This window comes from Vulpes vulpes, chromosome 12, assembly GCF_048418805.1.
Source record: "Vulpes vulpes isolate BD-2025 chromosome 12, VulVul3, whole genome shotgun sequence".
Classification (NCBI taxonomy): domain Eukaryota; kingdom Metazoa; phylum Chordata; class Mammalia; order Carnivora; family Canidae; genus Vulpes; species Vulpes vulpes.
Window position 1 is genome coordinate 35,355,971 of NC_132791.1, and position 16,340 is coordinate 35,372,310.

Here is a 16,340-nt window from a genome sequence, read left to right on the forward strand (position 1 = left end):
TGTTCTGTGGCTGCAAACTGAACCCACAGGTCCAGCTGGTCCCCTCGGGTCTTTGTCACATAGGCAGGACCAGAGGAGATAGGATGGGAAGGAACTCAAATGGCCCCCTGGAGGCCAGCACTCTGTACCTGGGCTGCTCCCGGAAGCCAACCCTGAGCAACAGCCATGTTGTTGCTCTTTCCCTCCCCAGCATCCTGTAAGGCCTGCTCCCTGGGATGTCCACTTCAGAAGGACTCTTCCACAAAATCACTCAGAAGCAGGATTGCAAACAGGTCTCCTCTCACTGTCTGGCTGATCCAAAGAGGCTGCCCACAGAGCTGTCTTGAGAAACACTCGGAAACCAGGCTTTGACTCTGCTGGAATAACTGTCATAATGGATTAATGATGCCTAATGTGGGGAAAGAGGAGGAAAGTGGAAGCGTAGGCAGCACCAGGCCGACTCTGAGCAGGTGTGAAGGTCTTGCAGGGAGACTTGTCTTGCCTCTTCTCAGAACCCAGAATAAAGGGAGGCTGGCAGGCATGGCCGGGTAGATCCAGCATGCCCACCCACGGATCTCCTGACAGTCACCGGTGTGGCACTGCATCCGGCGTCTGGGCCTGGGCTAAGGTATCTGGTCCTGGGTCTCGTGACTCCAATCCCATGCACTGCTGTCAGAAAGGGACCCTAAGAAAGTGCTTGGAAGGGGGGGAGGATCTGGTCTTCTACCACTAGGCTGGCTGCCTCACCAGAGAACAAGCACTCAAAGTACTCCTAGTAGATGGAGCACTGCAGAGTCCACATTTTGAGAACGCTAACCATTTTTATAGAATCAGAAGGGCCTGGGTGTTAGTCCCTGGATAAGAGTCTCATTTAGCTGCTTTAGAGCAGCCCCTTTATTTTAGCTTCTTTTGTCCATAGAATGGAGTCTAACTAGGTGGACTCAAATTCTCTTTGTACTCCATGGTACAGATCTACAATCCTAGAGGACATTCAAACAAAAGCAGCCACAAATCACAGCTGCAGTCGCTCCCCTTTGTCATAAATTGGATTTTTTTTTTTTTTGAAAGGCATTTTGGTCTTTGGTTAGTGAGTTACTGCTGTTGTAGATCTCAGGCTCTCCGTAAGTTTAGATGAGGAAAATGAGGTTAGTAAAGGGTTAATCCTTTCTGCCTGAGGAGAAGCAAGTTTGACAGCCCTAATTCATTTTTTAAAAGCTTTGTTTCTGGAACTAACGCTTCTCCAAGATAAAATCCGTGAGCCTCCAAGTATGATTCTGACAACCTATGAAAGTTACCTGGGAGAATTACAAGGATACCAAGGGTGAAAGGTAGGGTCCTAATAAGAGTTGCCTCCCACCCTACCAGGTGATTCTTAGGCACACAGTTTGAGGACACTCACATGGGGCTTTGTCCCTCCGCTGGAGAGCGGGGCTAGGAAGATGTGTCACATAATGAATACTTGAAATGAATTCGAGGTGCATCTGGTGTTGGCGTCGCTGGCACATACTCTCACTGGTGTTTACTTTCTGAAGTCAAAAAGAAGCCCCTCAGTTTAAAAAAAAAAAAACCCTCTTTTATAGCTATGGCTCTGGCTTCTTTTCATTGGTTTCACATCATTTTAACAAAACGATTTTCTGTCTCCAGTTAAAGAAATGTATGTATGTATGCATGCCGATAAACCATGTACTTCACCAAAACCTAGAACAATCTGAGTGTTGATTTATGTCCTTACATGCCTGCCTTTAAAATCCAGTGCTCGCTTCGGCAGCACATATACTAAAATTGGAACGATACAGAGAAGATTAGCATGGCCTCTGCGCAAGGATGACACGCAAATTCGTAAAATCTATTACCTACTGTGCCCTAGGACCAACCGCTTCATGGTTACCTTATAGATTAAAAAGTAGAAATGTTAGCATTGCAACAGATCTTTGACTCGGTGTTTTAACTGGAATCACTAGATTTCTGTGCTGTAAAATGTAAACATGTTAGAGATCGAGATTGGGGGTGAGAAAGGGGAGACTCTTAAATAGCACTTATTATGACTCCCCCCCCCACACACACACACACACACACACCAACCAGACCAAAGGGCACTGAGCTAGACCATTTGCAAAAATCAGCCATTATTCCCCTGTTTCCAAATCCCTTGGCCATGGCAAGCAAGAGGTATTCACTCCTCCTTGGAATCTGACCTGGCATTTGACTTGATTTAACCAATAGAATGGCTAAAGGGACATCATGTCAGTTCAGAGCCTAATCCTCAAGAGGCCTGACAGGCTACCACTCGTTTTCTTGGAATTTACCTAGCCATTGCATGAGTAAGTCTAGACTAAGCTGCTGGAAGCACGAGCCACCCCAGCGGAGCACCACTGAGACCAGCAGCCCCCTAGCTGGCCACAGATGCTGAGTAAGCTCGGAAAAACAGGCTGGCTACCCTGAGCACAAAAAACCTTAAATATGGTTTTTGTTTTAAGCCACTAAGTTTTGGGGTGTTGGTCGTATAAGCAGAGCTGACCAATTCAAGGAGAGGCTGCATCTGAATTTTAGCTTTCTACCTCCAGCAGCCAGCATGGTGTTTGGTGCAATGTGGCATTCAATGAATAAATGTTGAACAAGCAAATAAAGAAATCAGTGTGACTGCACAGTGGTCAGCCCTTAACTTCCTTACTGTTCAGTGTACTGTGGGGTAAAGCAGCATTCTTCCTTGAGCTATAAAAATAGGAACATTTCAGAACTTTACATTTTGACAGCAGCACAGCCCCTGTCATTAAGAAATAGGTAGGAGATTGGGTACCTCCATCTCTGAGGTCTGAGGGACATGCCTATAATTCTCTAAAGAACTCAAACCATTAAGTAATTACTTCTTGAAACTGTATTCACTGGGAGTCTGTTTCTTTAACCTACTTCCAGAACAGCCCTGAAATGGAGATGCCCACATCACAGAAACGAGCCCCCTGTTGTTCCTCTCTGAAGGATTATTGGTTACATCTACTCAAGGATATAATCAGGAACTGTGAGATATAGGTAGGAGTATGCTTGCATGTCACCTCCAGATTTTGACCATCCCCAATCTATTTGTAATAAAATCTATATATACCTAGTAAAAATTCAGGTCTCCAGCTAACATCCCTAAAGGTGGCATGTGGATCTCAAGATCCATGGGGATACAATGGGATATTAGCCATAAAGAAAACGCAAAAATCCTACCATTTTCAACAACGTGGGTGGACCTTGAAGGTGCTTTGCTAAATAAATCAAATATTGTATGATCTTTTATATGAGGAATCACAAAAACAAAAGATATCAGGCTTGTGGCTACCAATGGTGGAGCATGGTGGAAGGGGGAATTAGAGGAAGGTGGTCTAAAGGTCCAAACTTCCAGTTATAAATAAGTGTAAAGTACAATATGACTGTAGCTAACACTGCTGTATGATCTATGGGAATGTTAAGAGTAAATCCTAAGAACCCTCATCACAAAAATTTTTTTTCCATATTTTTTCTGTTGTATCTATAAGATCAATGGATGTTAGCTGAATCTACTGTGGTAATTTCACAACAAATCAAGCCATCATGCTGCATGCCTTAAACTTATGCATGATCTAGGTCAATCCTCCAAATTGGTTTGGGGTGGGGGGCTGAAATTCCATAAAGAAACCCAAAAACAATATTCAAAAATGGAGAAAAAAAAAACTACCCCATGGTATATTTGCTATTAAATGTTCATGGGCTGTTAAACATAACATTCAGTATAACAAAGTCCTGTACTAGAATTGGTCAATGTGACAACAGGCCTATAGTCTGTCATGGGATGATTCAGCTGAACCATTTTGCCACGTCTGTACATGCACTGATTGTAAAATCTTAATTTATATGTTAGGCCTTCCCTTGAATGGAGCCTATCATTTTGTGTGTTCACATTTGTTACTAGGATTATTTTTTCCTTGACTTGTAACAAAAAGCATGTCTTTTTTTCCTTCATGAGGTGTTTTTTATTGTTTTTTGTTTGTGGGGTTTTGGTTTTGGTTTTATTTTTTAAGACCACTTATCTGTATGATTTTGGAAAGGCTTAACAGATAAGTCAGGACCTCTCAAGCCTTTCCAGGAAGGAATGGGTGTGAAGAGGTCACAAACGTGTCACATATGTGCACATGTGCCCAGGCATCCATGGTTCCTAAGTTAGCTTCTAGTCCTAGGAATGGCTGGAAGAACACTTGTAGCCAGAGACCCATCTTGGGAATGTCATGTGCTTTGGGAAAAATTAAGGCTCAAATCTGGCATTTAATCTAGAAATCCCACTCCCAGGGACCTAGTCTTACATATATATATGAAGGAAGATATTCAAGGATTTCCATTGCAGTGTTGTTTATAACAAAAACTAGAATCAGGTAACCTAAGTATCCACCACTAAGTTATGTGGTTAAATAAAACAGAACCTTTATTCGGTTGACTGCTATGTAGATACTAAAAGGAATGGAACCTTTCTGGTTGTGCTGCTATGGAAAGTGCTCTTAGCTGCATTATTACGTGAAAAAGTGCAGGATAACATGTACATTAGACTACTACCTGTATATGCACAAAAAAAATTATATCAAGATGTGTAAACTCCTAATGGTGTTTACATGTGGAGGATGGCACTAGAGGATTAGAAAGTTCTCCTATTCCAACAATAAGAGACTCTTCCTCATTTGGGATTTTCTCCTGTGCATATGCTATCCTCATGATCAAAAATTAAATCCTACCAACACCTGACGACTGCAACAGATCGCAAAAGTGAACACCATTCTTTTCTCTTCCTTGTATGCTCACCCCTTTGCCCTAGGACTTTTCAGCTCCTTCACCAAAAACTGGGGTCCACTTTACCTTCCTTTGACCCTGGGCAGACCTCATGACCGACTCTGATAGACGCAGTAGCAGTTCTGTGAGGCCTTGCCTCCATTCACCCTTCCTCTTGGAATCCTGCCAAGGTACCAAGTGAACAAGGCCCAGCCAGCCTCTGAAGGACTAGTGAGCTTGTGTGACTGGTCTTCCCTACTCCCAGCACTCCAGCTGAGAGGCAGACAATTGCCAGAATGGTCAGCTAAATCAATGGTGGTAGTTCAGGCCACTACTTTTGGGAATGGTTTGTAACAGTAAAAGCTAACTGATATTCCAACCATGTGACCTTACGAAGAATCTGCTTTTTCTTTTGAAAGATGGCAATGATCACACCAACTAAATAAGAGCTGTGTAAAAGCTTAAGTGAACTAATGCGTTAAAAAAAAACACATAAAAAACTTCAAATATTCTTCTTTTCTCCATGCTCAGTGAAAGACAATGAATCTTGAAGGTTGAAACAGAAGGAAGGTGTCCCCCTGTGCCTAGCTGGAAAGTTTAACTTCCCACTTATAGAGGCCTGGAGCTGGGAGAGTCAGAACTAGAGGAAGGCTGTGTGTGTGTGTGTGTGTGTGTGTGTATGTGTGTGTATAGGTATGGGTATACGCACAAGATTTGGAACACTGACTAAAGTCTTGATGGTCACCCACTATATAAAGAGCTCTGGCTGGGATGTGCAGGGCGGGGCGGGGGGTACCTGGGTGGCTCAGATCATGATCCCAGGGTCCTAGGCTTCCTACTCAGCAGAGAGCTTGCTTCTCCCTCTCCTCCCCCTCCTCCTGCCTGTGGTCTCTCACTCTCTGTCAAATAAATGCATATAATCCTAGAAACTCTGTGGGCCCAGTGACCTAGAAATCTATACCCTGGGGTCCCCTCCCAGTCCCAGAAATGCAGAGACAGCACTGACACCTGTCGAAGCAGGGCCAGTCTGGAGGTCCACTCAGGGATCTTCCAACCCTCTCCTTGCCTAACAGGAGTCCTTGTTTCAGTGGAGTTCACCACAGCTGTGGTGGCCTGACAATATGCAGCCCCTCACCCACTGTGCTGGATCCCTGTAGCATAAGAGCACCAGAGGGGGTCCTGCCTTTGGAGGAGATAGAATGGCCCTCCGGGATAATCCATGCTCCGAAAGTCTCAGAACTCCTCCACAGCTGCCAACCTCCTGGGTTCTGTGCAGTGGCCCCAGATGATCCAGCCTCCAGGCCTGGGACCATTCTGATCATCCCTGCTCCCTTGGGGGATTCAAAAAGAGCTGTCTGCTGGGAAGGGCCCTGGGGAGCATCTCTATGAGGTCTTGGAATAGTAGAGACCGAGGAAAGAGTCTGCAGGATTCCACCAGAGTGAGGCCTGAGAGACTAGAGAGTTATCCAGACCCTCTGCAGAGAGTAGACCTTGAGAATAAATCAATCACCCACTGCAGGATCCTCGAGGAATCCTGAAACTGGCAGAACACTGGCCAGCTTTAACAGTGGGGATGGCTTTCACAGTGGGGATGGCTGCCAAGGAGTGCTGGGCAAACACCTGCTCTTTGGATTCTGTACCAGGAATTCCATCCTATAAGGTAGGCCAGGTGGAAAAGCAGAGGGGAAAATGTGGGAAGGGCATTCTAAGCAAAGGGGAGGGAGAGTATGGCAAAGGGCACAGAGATACAGCCTGGAAGTGTTACAAATCATCTGGAGTGGCTGGAATTTACCAGCATGTAGGTGATCTCGCTGCCAGTTAATAGGGCATGAGGGGGAGGCCAGATTGTCCTTAAAGAACTTGAGTTTCAGGGACACCTGGGTGGCTCAGTGGTTGTGTCTGCCTTGGCTCAGAGCATGATCCCCGGGGTCCCAGGATGGAGCTCCGTATCAGGCTCCCTGCAGGAAACCTGCTTCTCTCTCTGTGTGTCTCTCAGGAATATTTTTTTTAATTTAATTTCATCTTGTAAGCAGTATCTTATTTTCAAATAAGGGGGGAGGAACCTTGCACAAAGCCTAGCACATAGTAAATGCTCAATCAGTGAAAGACAGTGAATCTTCACTGGGTTGGGTGAGTTAAAGAACTGAATCTGGGTCCCACTAAACCATAATTTTAGCAGTCCATTAAAATTGGTTCTCTCTCTGTGTGTCTCTCAGGAATATTTTTTTTAATTTAATTTCATCTTGTAAGCAGTATCTTATTTTCAAATAAGGGGGGAGGAACCTTGCACAAAGCCTAGCACATAGTAAATGCTCAATCAGTGAAAGACAGTGAATCTTCACTGGGTTGGGTGAGTTAAAGAACTGAATCTGGGTCCCACTAAACCATAATTTTAGCAGTCCATTAAAATTGGGGAATGCTCATTTAATTCTTAACTATGATAAAAGCAGCTACCATTCCTAAGTACTTAAAACAAATACTATCTCGCCAGCTCTCAAACTTGGCTGTACACTGAAATACCTAAGGAGACTATTGATGTGGATAGTTCCCACAGCCAGAAATTCTGACTTCCTGTACCTGGGTGGCTGCTTGGCATTGAGATTCTTTTTGAAACCCTTCCAGCAATTCTAATGTTCAGCCAAGTTTAAGACCCTACAGCCGTAGCTCATTTAATCATGGCAACAACTTCAGGAGGTAGACTGTCATCATCCCTGGTGCAAACAGCCATGTTGGAACATTGGGTGGTGTGTGTTTGTGAAAGAGATTGGGGGGCTATCTATGAGTCAAGGGGGAGTTTATCGGCTGTCTGGCTTGCTTAAAGTCTTAGAGCTGTAGGCAGGTTTAACAGGAAGAACTAGGCTGTTCTGTCTCCCCAGAGTTAGAGGCCCAAGAGTAGGGAGATGGCCCTACATTCCAGGACCAGAAAGTGAGACCAGAAAAAGGATTAAAAAGGAAGATGGTGGCGATTAGCTGAGGAAGGGTAGAAGAGTGGATGCTGACCAGCTCTTATTCTTCTGCCAGGAAAAGCAGCTGGCTACCCTTTTAACAATTCTTTGTCTTCTCCAGAAAGACAGATGTAGAGATGCTTCTGTTAGTAGCTGCAGTGGCTGGTTCCAAAGACAGGGGTAAGGGGTAGGGGGTCAAAAAGACCATATCCATGATTTCTTTTCCCTCAAATTTATTGAGTTAATGTGATTTAAAAAAAAACATATTACTAAATCAAATAGCTGGGTCTCTCTCCAGATAGAGACAGCATTAAACAGTATGCCCACTACAGTGGCAAAGCAATGGGGTGAGGATGAAGTGCCTTCGGCTTCAGCATTGCCTAAGGCCTAACTTTAACCAATAATCTTTCTTCCAAATTGCACTCAGGTTCGTTAGGCCTCTATTGGTTTTAAGTAAAAGAATCCAGTTTGATGTAGTCAGCAAGAATGTATTAAAATGGCACAAAAGTAGATCACCCACAGGGCCAGCAAAGTAATAAAGGAGAGGACAGTTTGCTGGCATAGTTGGCCAACTCCGGCTCCAGAATCACCTCCAGAACTGGAAGGATTTCAATTGCCCTGACTGATGAAGCCGAATCTCCAAGGATTCAAAGCATCATTCTTTTCTTTTAAAAGCGTTCAGATGTTTCTAACATGCAGCTGGGGAGACCATTCTCTGGCTAATGTGAGCATAAGAGCGCAAATTTCTTGAAGACTTGCTGGGCTAAGTCTTAGTCTAGCTGGTACCTCATTTACATTTCACAAATTGATGATATGGGTATAATTCTCTGCATTTCAGATGTGGAAGCTGAGGTACATGGAGGAGTAAGTGGCCCTGGAAGGTGTCCTGAGACCTGATGTGTGGGTAATGGACAAGCAGCTGGGAAGGCATTGTAGGAACAGCATGGCAGGAAGGAAAGAACAGAGTATGGGGGGCCAGTGGAGATCACATTTGGGAGCATATGATCAGGTACTAAGGAGACTCTGGGGACACTCAAGCTATCTATAGGGATGATCTCACCTCTGAGGAGGGGACACAGCCTCCACATGAGCCCCTGTGTTACAACCATGTGGCAGTTGAAAATGGAGTGAAGAAGTAGTGCTATTTTTAACTAAAGCTGTAAGGGAAGTATTTAGGTCGGTGGAACATCGTCACTAAGACCAGATGGCAAAAGCTGCCATCTTTCCAATAGTGAACAATATTGGGAAACTCTTAAAGTCCACAAAGACTAAAAGACTTTGGGCATTAGAGATCATTTACAAAGAGTAATTCTTCACCTCTCATGGCTTTCAGTTCTATTAGCTCTGTCCACTGGAAAGAATTAAAAACCATGACCAATCCATTAGCCAGAACCTAGATTAGGTCTTGGCTATTTTAGTGAAACACTATATCATTACTTGAAGTTCTATGTGTTTGGGTCCAGGTCTAGTAGGAAATGTACAAAATGACCCTGGAACACATTGTCTTCCTGGTTAACAAGGAAGCTGCCAATTACTAGGATCATATCAGAAGATTCAAGAACCAACCTAGCTTCACTGGTTAAAGATGGAACAGTAGGAGTATAAATCATTGCAATAGCTTGAAATCCATCAGATACACTTAACTCCATGAGTTTATAATTACATATATTTGGTCTTTTTTGGAAGATGGTAGGGAACCAATTTTATTATCTTGAATATTGGTAAATAAGAGAATCAACAATATGTGACCTCTGTGTTCTATATGATCTTTATCACTGGTCAACCAAATAGATGAGAATATTTATTTCTGCTTCATAAAAGTATTCCAAGTAGTAAATGCAAAAGGAACAATAGAATATTGCATCTTTTAATGTATAAAACTAAACTTTAGTGTCTATGGATGCACATTTGGATTAAAAAACCAGAAAACTAGAATATTGATGACTTGTCAGGGGAGAAAAGATGGCCATTGTGGTTAGTGTGGGGGACCTACCATACGCTTCCAGGGTGGTGGTAATGTCTGTTTCTTGACTTCATGGTGGTTACACAGGCGTTTGCTTGGCATAAATCACTGTCACACATATGTATGGCTTTCGTGAAAAGGCAACCATGAAAAGTATTTTTAATGTCTAAAGTATTTTTAAAGTATTTTTTTAAATATGGCATCTCCATTTCAGTGACTCAGGAAGGCTTCTGGGATGCTTCACCACTACCCCTGCCAACTCTGCCTCCCATTCATTAATTCTCTCTATAAATATTGCCAACTTACTATAGAAGAGACACTATGCCAGGCACTGAAGATTCCATGCAAAAGGCAGACCTATTCCCTGCCCCCTTAAAGCTTCTATCCTAGTTGAGGTAAAAAGTAGACTGATGGATAAAATTACAAATGCTGACAGGCTGCAACAAGGAAATAAGCAATGTGTACAAGCAGAGCTGAATGGGGATTGTGAAGTCTACATAGCCGGGCTGGTGAGGAAAGACCATAAATGAAGCAATGTATAATCTGGGACCTGAAAAATAATTAGGAGTCTATTGTTAGAGCAAGTGGAAGAATATTCCCGAAGGTGGAGATAAGAAGCCCTTGGACGAGGAGTTGATGGATTGGAATAGCTGACAGAAAATCATTGTGGCTAGAGTTCGTGAGAGGCAAGTGGCACTCCCGAGCATGAAGAGGTGAACAGGGACAGGATTCTGGAGGGTCCCATAGGCCACAGTTAGGGTCTGGGTTTTTTCTCCTAGGAGCGATAAGCAGCTACATTAGGTTTAAAGCTAAGGAGCTGCATGATAGAAACTAAGTTTTATGACCACACATTTGCTGCTAGGTGGAGAATAGAAGAGATTAGAGGGTGTGGTGGGTCCAGGCCAGAGAGGATGCTTGTGTAAGGGAGCGTGGCGGCAGCACAGATGGAGATGAAGAGGTGGTTTCGAGAACTGTTATGGCAGCAGAACCAATGAGGCCTGCTGCTGATGGGTTGATGAACAGCAAAGGGTGTAATCAGGGGAAGGATCACCCAGAACACAGGAGTCTGTGGCTCAGTGTGTCCTCAACAGATGACCTTTAAGTCCTGGGACCAGATGGGCTCACCATGAACAAGCATACGGAAGAAAAACCTAAATGAGAATCCAAGGACCTGGAGATCCCTGGGTAGCTTAGCGGTTTAGCGCCACCTTCGGCCCAGGGAGTGATCCTGGAGTCCCGAAATGGGGACATCGGGCTCCCTGCATGGAGCCTGCCTCTCCCTCTGCCTGTGTCTCTGCCTCTCTGTGTGTGTCTCATGAATAAATAAAATCTTAAAAAAAAAAAAAAAGTGTTCAAGGACTGCGTTACTAAATACCATGTAGAATAGGGGTTGGCAAACTTCTCCTTAACATCCACATAGTAATATTCTAGGCTTTGTTGGGCCTAAGCACTAGAATGTGAAAGCCAGCATGCACTGGGTGTAAACAAATGCCAATAGCTGAATTCCAGTAACACCCTATTTATGGGAAGTGATGTTTGAACTTCATATAATTTTCAGGTGTAATGAAATTCTGCTTCTCCCCCCCCCCCCCACTTAAAAATGTAAAAACCCATTCTTTGCTCTCTGGTGCCACCACAACAGGCAGAGGGCCAATTTGGACACGAGGCTACCCCTGATCGAGAATTCAGAGAAGAAAAAGTGGAAGCATGTGAGGCTAGAGGAATGGCATGTGGGGGTTAGCAGGAGAAGGCCCATCCCAGCCCTCTCTGAAAGGGGAACCCCATCAGATGGGTTAAAGTCAATCCCTGATAGATTAAGGTCACCAGCAGGACGAGAAAGCAGCAGAAGCAGCTGCAGAAGAACTCTAGTGGTGGCCTGAGAAAGGGTTGTCCCCCTGGGTCTTTCCAAAACAAAGGTGAATCAAAGGAGACCTCAAGCCTCCTTGTTCTGATGCTGCTGGCTGAGAACTTGAGGCTGAAAACTATTTTCCTGATCAGGGCAATCCTCACTGCACCCTTCATTCTCACCCCAGCTGGTAGGGGAAAGACAGAAGAGAAAATGTATAAAACCATCAATCTGGAGTATTACTGTAGGGACAGGAGACTCATGAAGGAACCACTGATGTGAATGATGATGATCCTATACAGGCTGTGGTAAGCAGAATCCTGTTTTGGCTTGAATTGTATTCCCCCAACTATGCTTAATGTGCTAACACCCGGTACTTTAGGATGCGATGAGGCCATGCTGGAGCCGGGTGGACCTCTAACCCAATACAACTGGTGTCCTTATAAAAGGGAGAACAATATGTGAAAAGGGGAAGGCAGAGGTTGACCCTCCCACTTCTGAGGATATGCCAAGGATTGCCAGCCAACCCCACACACACAGCCAGAGGAGAGGCACAAAACATATTCTGTCTCCCTGCCCTCCAAAGGAACTACCTCTACCAACAGCTTGATCTCAAACTTCTGATCTTCAGAACCGTGAGTTGGTAAATCCTGTTGAAGCCACCCAGTTTGTGGTACTTGTGAGGAACCCAGTACAGCAGCCAAAATCCCTGCCCCCAAGGACCCAGGCTCTGTATAATCCAAAAGCTGTCCCTCCTGTCCCTGTGCTATATGGCAGAAGGGATTTTGCAGGTGTGATTAAGGTCCCTAATCAGTTGGCTTTGAGTTAATCAAAAGGGAAATTATCCTGGGTGGGCCTGACCCAATCAAGTGAGCCCTTAAAAGGCACTAGGCCTTCCTCTAAGAACTTCAAAGTGTGAGAAGATGAGGGCCCACAGAGAGGCCTGGCCAGTGGCAAGCATCCAAGAGAGGCTTCTAGGAACCGAGCGCATACCCAGCCAATAGCCAGCAAGGAAACAGGATCCTCAGTCCTTCAACCACCAGAAATTGAATTCTACCAACAACCTGGATGAACCTGGCAGAGATCTAGGTGAGAAAACTGCTTGGCTAACACCTTGATTTCAGTCCTGGGAGACCAAGGGGAGAAGCCAGGTGCACCATGCCTGGACTTCTGACCTGCAGAGCTGAGAGGTCATAGGCAGGTGGTGGTCTTTTTTTTTTTTTTTTAAGATTTTATTTATTCATGAGAGACACACAGAGAGGCAGAGACATAGGCAGAGGGAGAAGCAAGCTCCCTGCAATCCTTGGACACCGGGATCACACCCTGAGCCAAAGGCAGATGCTCAACCACTGAGCCACTGAGGTGCCCCGGTGGGTGATGTTCCAAAGTGCTGGGCAGATGGCATTTTTGTTAGGTCGAGTGGAACACTGATATATATATATATATATATATGCCAAACTCTAAACCATGAGAAGTATTTTTTTAAATGACCTAAATGTAATAGTGTAAGTGGGCTTTTCTTTTTTATTATAATGTTAATTGTAAATGGGGGGGGGGGGGGCAGAAGGAGTTTACAGTAGCAGAGCATTTTAGATTTCCAAAGTGTGATAAGGGGGAAAAAGTTTTCAAATATGCTAAAGATAATTCAAATTGCTACCAATTGGTGAAAAGCACTCAGTTGAGAAGAGGCCTCATGTATCTGAAGAAGCATAATGAACCCACCCCCTCACCTTTCAGGTTCCAAATACATGTGTGGCTTAAGAAAGATGATTGAAGAGAAGAATTCTCTTCCTCCCACTCTTACCCACCCAGAGCAATTAGTGACAGGGAACAAAGAATGCTACATGCCTTCTTGGTCTAAGACTTCAGAGAATAGAGCTGGGTAGAGAAGGCAGGTGCCCGGGAAATATCTGCATCACAGGAGTAAAGTGACAGAAGCTGGGTGGCCCCCTGCCAGTGGGCAACATTGACAGACCAGGGGATTTCTAGGCCTAGAACTGAAGTATTCTTTTTTCCTCCTCTCTGTCCATTTAACGCTTCAAGAGAATTGGGAGGCTGACTGACAAAGCATCTAGTCCATTCTATATACTTACATTGGAACTCCTGTTAATCCTCATGGCCTTCTATATTAAGGCTGTCCAGAGAAACAGAAGCAATCGCTTGTGGGGAGGGATGGAATGAGGTGGGGGGTGGGTGGAGGGACAGAGGTATACCATAAGGAATCTGCAGGTGGCAGGCAGCCTGGAGACCCAGGAGAGCCACTGTTCTAATTCACCAAAAACTGTAGCATTGGCTCTTCTTGGTTCTAGAACAGAGACCAGGTTCAAAGGCAGTCCTCTGGAGAACTCTTGCTCTAGGGAAGACTGATCTTTGTTCTGTTCGAGTACTCAACTGATGGTATGAGGCCCACACACTATGGGGAGGGTACCCTACTTAAAATTTATAGATTTAAGTGTTATTCATCCAAAACCCTCACAGGAATGCCTAGAATGTTTGAACATCTGGTCCTCCTGCAGCCCAGTGATATTGACCTATAAAACAAGCCATCACATCCCATGAGGGTAAATATTGCCCTCATTTTGCATGTGAGGGGACTGGGGTTCAGAAGGATTAAGCAACCTCCCCAGTCAAGAAGCTGGTTGGAGGTCAGGCTCTGGTCAAACCCTGGTCCCCATGACTCTGGAAAGTTGGGGGTGGGATGTGTACCATGGAATCTCACCTGGAGGAAAAAGACCCAGTTCTGTCCCACCTACATTAATTGACCCTCAAACTACTATTCAATCAACTAGCTTGATTTGAGTCCTTAATGTGCAGTGAGCTGTCGGGGAAATGAAAAACCTAATCTTGGAGACAAAAATCCAAAAGCTGCCAAAACGTGAAACCGGTCTCAGTTTCTCTCTGATTCGGGGGTTCAAGATGCTTCCCCTGAGACCCACCAGAAGTGAGTGGTCGTGCTGGGAACAGCACCCACGTCTGTCTGTCCACCTCTCCTGCTGCGAGAACCTCTCCCTTCTCAGAGGACCACAGAGAAGATGAGCATGTGAATTTTCTTTCGTGAAGGTGATTGCTGACGTCCACCAAGGCCAGGGAGCGGGTATTTAAGTCCTCTTCTTTCAGCAGGATGTGTGATCAACATTCCCTTAGGACAACCAGACCAGGAATCTAGGAAAGTCATGGCAAGCGCCCCCGGGCCCCCATCCTGCTTCCTCACACATTCCTTGCACATCAGTACCGGGTCTGGCACCTCTGGCGTGGCTGTCTTAGTTCAACCATTCAGGAAGTGGACTTCCTCCTCCACCTCCTGCCCTGGTATTTGTCTCCTAGACCTCCTACCTGCCTGCTGCCTGGAGGTCTGCTGAGGGACCACTGGTGACATCTAGTGGCCAAGGCAGAGGCAGCAACAGAAGAACCAGGATTCCTGGTGGTCTTTCCTGGAGGTGAGTGTAATCACTACTTAATCCTTGGACAGAGGAAGCACAGGAGGAGTCAGATTTCCCAAGAGGGAGAAGGCCTGCAGGAGAACAGAGGTGGCATGACGGCTCAGAGACCTGTGGTTTGAATATTAAATGGAACATGACCTTGCTTCTTAGGCTGGTCAAGGGGCACCTATGTTAAAAGGCACAGAAAAGCTGGTGGCTTTTCTTGATTCTGGTCCCTGGAAAAGAGCCAAATGAGGACCTCCAGAGACTGACCCCTTCGCATCCTTCCTCCCTCTTTCTGCATTGTCCACCATGTTTAGTAGCCACTAATGATGCTTTGGTGGCCCCAGCCACATTTTTTTAATCTTTTTTTTTAATTTTTATTTATTTATGATAGTCACAGAGAGAGAGAGAGAGAGAGAGGCAGAGACATAGGCAGAGGGAGAAGCAGGCTCCATGCACCGGGAGCCTGACGTGGGATTCGATCCAGGGTCTCCAGGATCGCGCCCTGGGCCAAAAGCAGACGCTAAACCGCTGCGCCACCCAGGGATCCCCCCAGCCACATTTCAAGTGCTCAATAGCCACATGTGGTTGGTGCCCACATGCCCAATAGTGCAGATTATAGAATATTCCCAACACAAAGTTATAAGGAATAAATCCTGGGCTACAGGCTAGGAATTTGTTCCCTATGTGTCTTCTAAACTCTGTTTTCCCATTGAAGTTTCCATTGAAAAGAAGGGCAGTTCCACTAGATGGAAATGTCCTCTTGTTACACTTCAGTGTGGAAGCACAGACTGACAGAAGCCATTGACACAAATTTGGCTTTGGGTGTTTTCCAGGTGCATGCTACTTCTAGGTCTTTCTCCCAAGAACATGAGCCATGTAGGTGGTTTTTTTGGGGGGCTTCCATTTGTCACTGGAGATAAGGTATTTTCTCCCTTCTTCCTCTTCAAGAGAAATAACTTTCCTTAGGGTGCCTGGGTGGCTCAGTGGATGAGCATTTGCCTTTGGCTCAGGCCATAACCGTGGGGTCCTAGGATTGAGTCCAGCATCCGACTCCCCACGGGGAGCCTGCTTCTCCCTCTGCCTATACCACTGCCTCTCTCTGTGTGTCTCTCATAAATAAATAAAATCTTTTAAAAATAACTTTCCTCAAATGCAAGACAAGAAAAGGATACTTGGTAAAAATGTTTAGGTCCTCTGGTTTGGGATAAGGAAAGGTTCATTAGGGACACAAGCTAGCCAAATCTCAAGGCCAAAAATGAGTCCTGAATCAGGGACCATTGGACTAGCCACTGATCTCTATAACCATCCTATGGAGTCTCTTGGTTCTTCATTTGTTCATTCAATCAGCATTTACCAAGTACCTACCATGGGCCGGCTGATACTCTAAGTTCTGAGAATTCAGCCGT

At 45.1% G+C, this 16,340-nt stretch overlaps 1 non-coding gene across 1 annotated transcript; it reads left to right on the plus strand.

Annotated features, from left to right (window-relative positions):
* The first annotated feature begins 1,731 nt into the window (after positions 1 to 1,731).
* LOC112922035 (U6 spliceosomal RNA) lies at positions 1,732 to 1,838 on the plus strand. The gene has a single exon (XR_003235371.2). It is a non-coding gene; the product is annotated as a U6 spliceosomal RNA (small nuclear RNA).
* Positions 1,839 to 16,340: the final 14,502 nt, after the last annotated feature.